The sequence below is a fragment of the Varroa destructor genome, unplaced genomic scaffold, assembly GCF_002443255.2.
Source record: "Varroa destructor unplaced genomic scaffold, Vdes_3.0 BEIS01000002.1, whole genome shotgun sequence".
NCBI classification, from domain to species: Eukaryota; Metazoa; Arthropoda; class Arachnida; order Mesostigmata; family Varroidae; genus Varroa; species Varroa destructor.
Window position 1 is genome coordinate 55,365,726 of NW_019211455.1, and position 4,920 is coordinate 55,370,645.

The following is a 4,920-nucleotide window of genomic DNA, read 5'->3' on the forward strand; positions in this document are numbered from 1 at the left end:
CTTCACTAGTAGCAAGTTGAGCAGAGTTTAGCTTCACTAGTAGCAAGTTGAGCAGAGTTTAGCTTCACTAGTAGCAAGTTGAGCAGAGTTTAGCTTCACTAGTAGCAAGTTGAGCAGAGTTTAGCTTCACTAGTAGCAAGTTGAGCAGAGTTTAGCTTCACTAGTAGCAAGTTGAGCAGAGTTTAGTTTCACTAGTAGCAAGTTGAGTAGAGTTTAGTTTCACTAGTAGCAAGTTGAGTAGAGTTTAGTTTCACTAGTAGTTAAGTTGAGTAGAGTTTCACTAGTAGTAAGTTGAGTAGAGTTTCACTAGTAGTAAGTTGAGTAGAGTTTCACTAGTAGTAAGTTGAGTAGAGTTTTACTAGTAGTAAGTTGAGTAGTAACTGTTTGCATTGGTCGAGGTGTTATTACTTTGATAAGTAGCATACATCGGGTACTCGTAATAGTTTTGTTGCTGGCTATCATTAAATAGTGACTGAATGTCTTGCTGCTGTAGTTTAATGTTAGGTAAAACTGTCTGAGTAATTTGATCACTGGCAGTAGCCACATGATAATACGCCGTTTGTCCAGAGTTACTCGAATCTTGTTCCTGGAGACTGAGGACGTACCCGTTAACTGGCACTCCGTTCAAGTTCAGCGTCTGGGGCTTCAATGCGCTAGTAGTACCATTAGCCGATGTAAATGTAGCCTGCTGGAGATTGCTTATGGCATAGGGTGCAGCGGTAGCCATGGCGTATACATTCGTGGATGTTGCAACTGTGGTTGTCGGCGTAGCAGGAACGTAAGTCGTGTTCGTAGCATTACTCGTAGCAAGGGCCATTGGAACCTGACTTGCATTTCCGACATTGGCTGTCGTTAGCAGCTGACCGGTTTGCAATAGTGCGGCAACAAGCTGGGACGCATTAATAACTTGCGTATTGCTTCCTGTAGCTAGGTATCCGATAATATTCCCGTTAGAGTTGGCCTGCAAAACGTTGCTGTTGCTACTGGGCGCGTAGACATTCAACGGGTTAAGATAGAAAGGTTGGAATGCTCCTTGGACAGTCTGTTGTGTCCTTACAGAAGAGGCGGCAAGATTGGTTGCCCTGGAAACTTGACCAGTATTTGCGGACCACGAAGTCTTTTGTTTCGTAGCCTTCGCATCGCTTGTGGGTGCTCCTCTCTGACCTGATGAGAGTTCGGTTTCCCTACAGATGATGGAATTTTCCCTACAGATGATGGAATTTTCCCTACAGATGATGGAATTTTCCCTACAGATGATGGAATTTTCCCTACAGATGATGGAATTTTCCCTACAGATGATGGAATTTTCCCTACAGATGATGGAAATTTCCCTACAGATGATGGAAATTTCCCTACAGATGATGGAAATTTCCCTACAGATGATGGAAATTTCCCTACAGATGATGGAAATTTCCCTACAGATGATGGAAATTTCCCTACAGATGATGGAAATTTCCCTACAGATGATGGAAATTTCCCTACAGATGATGGAAATTTCCCTACAGATGATGGAAATTTCTCTACAGATGATGGAAATTTCTCTACAGATGATGGAAATTTCTCTACAGATGATGGAAATTTCTCTACAGATGATGGAAATTTCTCTACAGATGATGGAAATTTCCTGTCATTGCATCTCTCTCTCTCTCTCTCTCTCTCTCTCTCTCTCTCTCTCTCTCCCTCTCCCTCTCTCTCTGTCTTTCTTTTGTGTCACACCCTTTGCCTTTAATATCATTAGTCGATCAATCAACGTCATTCGGGCCTCACCAAGATCATCATCGACATTCAAGGATATTCATATGTACAACTCGTCCGTCAAATCAACATGCGTTCACCAGCCGCAACGCATCAAGGGTTCCATCTTGGCCCACTCTTTCTCTGTGTATATTTTCCGTTGAAGACGCTGCGAGCCGGCAAGCTCAGGTGCGTTTCCCGACAAACAGACGTGCATCGCCGTTTTATCAATCGGGGTTCGACGACGCTTCAGGACCGCGTTTCCGTAGAAGCAGGTGCCAAAATCTTTGTCGTATGATAGAGATTTGGTTTTCCAAAAATTAACCGCGTCATCGTCGAACCCGTAGACTGGCTACGCACGTCACCATTTGAATCATCGCAAAACAACTTCAAACGTCACTGTCCTATAATAATAATAATCATCATCATAATATATTCATGGATAGAAGCATACGCGTATGTGTGTGTATATCCAACGATTAGCCGGCAATCCTTCATACATACGTGCTTTCAAGCCCGTTATCACCAGTAGCGTGGCGGTGCTATTATTATACCATCTAACATGCGTTGTAGACTTCAGATATACTTCACGGCCATCACGAGCCAGTATTACGTTTATCCTCATGGTCGTTATCATCGTTATGTTATGCTCATCTTTAACATAAGCCCTTTTCACTGCCGTTGTAGCACTTCCCATTTCGAACCCATCGTTGTCTCCCGTGGACACGATCCGTCACATAACCACACCTATTTCAGCATTCGACACAAAACTTCTGCCGTGACCTTCATTTGTCCTTAAGTTGGCTCGTTCCGTTCGCTTCGAGTCCCTTAATTTACGTGGAGGCGGGTTGTGTTCAGTACGCATATCACGCATCGTAAACCGGTCGAAATTAAAGAGTTTATTCAATAATTATCTAATTTATTTTGTAACAATCAAACACAATCTGGTTTTGTTATTACCAGTCAATCATGCCATTTGATTATTAATCACTTAATGAATCAGTCAATCAAAGGCAGCATCATTTTTTATACACTATACGTCTCACTTTCGTCCTGACATAAAAATTGTGATTATCGTCAACTCCAATCAGGCCACCTAAAAACCACTCAATTAATTATGCCACCTAATATTCAACGTATCTGTCAGGATCACCAGTTACTTGAGCGAACCAGGGCGGCAAATGATACGCTGGCACGGTGATTGCTTATGTCAGGCAGAGACCGTCCCAAATTCAGTATTACTTTCGCGGGCTTTGCTTATATTTTATACATTTTTTTTTTTTTTATTACTGGTTGTTATTATCACAATACGTTGTCGCTCGAACTCTAACACCGTATCCTATTATCATTCATATTGTATTCCTACGAATATATATATGCATTACCGTATCTCCTCTTCATTTTGTCCTTGCCGTTTTTTTGTAGCGTTTGTCAACCTAGCTATCTTTCAGCAGAAGTGCGTTTGCCGTAACAATGACATCGGCGCCTGTTCGCGTTGGTCTCCGTCTATATTTTTCAGTGTTTTCGTGTCCCAGGTTTAATTTCGTTGCCGACATTCTGTTGCAGCTGTCTGATTGCCTGTGATTCAAATTGTTGCTGTTATTGTTGTTACGGTAATTTGTTATGTGTCTGCGTTTCTGCTTTGCATCTCAATCACCTTGTCACCTTTCTACCTTCTTCTGTTTGTCGATGTCCTCATTTAAGCCTCGTCCCTGTCCCCAGTCGAATACGCTAAAAGCGTTCAACATCATTACTGTTATTATATTGTTTCGAGTCGTTCATGATTGACCGTTGAGACACAGTGGCTGCTTTCGCCTATCCAGCATGATCATCATACATCATCAATATGCGGTATCGTTGATCACAATAAAGGTTGTTTACGCTCTTCACCTCACGTTACTGCTACAACTAGTACTTCTACTACTGGTCTCGCTCACGTAACCTCGCGTCGTCACGTCGACCCAAAGATTGCAGGGGGTGATATTGTTGGAGACGGTAGAAAACGAGGGGGGTAGAGTATGTTTTTGCGGAACGATGCAGAGAAAGGCGAGCGTAATGGGTTAAGGTTAATGCTATTGGCGTGGGCTAATAAAAAGTGGGGCTGCTAACTCAGGCAACTGAAGCTAACTGTAGGAGGGTAAGGGTCCATAGCCCGCTATCCCTTTGCTGCTTGTATGTATTACATAGGTATATGTATATATATAGCTCCTGTATTGTGTTTATATATTTATACATAGAGATACATAGGGTTGTTTATATGTTTATATGTGTATATAGAGTATACACATTTTATTGTGGGCATCGTCATCATCATCATCATCATCATCGTTGATTACTCCACTTTTAACTCGTTTGAAACGTCCTTTTTATGATCAGTCTCACACTACAACCGTTATATACCACTGTATTGTTTATATATCTTCAATATCGATCTTCCTTATTTGCTATTCGTCATCAATAACGCGTATACGTGTAGAAGACACGCTCCTTCGCTTTATCGTGGAATCGCGCCGGATTCGTAGTAAAATTGTCAGCAAATTCAACATGACCTGAGGTGTCGTAGCGAGTTTGACGTCTTCATCAATCAAAGGAGAACATTGTGGCGTGTAATCTTCCATTGTATGTTGCATGGTCACTAGTCATCTGCTGTGCTATTGTGTTTCAATATAAAGTCACTGTCGAAGCAAGGGGTATCGTGAACAGAGTGGAATTCCAAGATTTAACCGTTGGGTCACTGCTTTTTTTTTTAGCTAGTTACCGTTCTTACTTAACTAGATCAGCATTTTGGGCCGAAAATTGTTTGTAGAAGGTTCCCCAGAGCTCGCTACCTTTACAAGCAGAACGGAAGCTACCCGGTTAATTGAAATAGTCGTATGTCATTGCTTCGAATAACGCTCCAGGAATAAGGTTTTCTGCCAAGGTCCGCATTAGAGGGCAACCTACGCATGGTTAGAGTCTTAAATGGTCAGCCTCTTACTTGAAGCCTTCCGTTCGAACCGTGGACATTTATATGTAGCCATTAGAGCTTACTGGGACGCATCGTGACACTCAAACCATCGGCGTAAAACAGGTAACGACACTGTCAGGAATCGATGAGTGCGTTAACCTTGCACGGGCCGCTATATTGACAACGACGAAAATCTTCGATGCAGGTATCATTATTATCGTATACGTACGATATTCAAT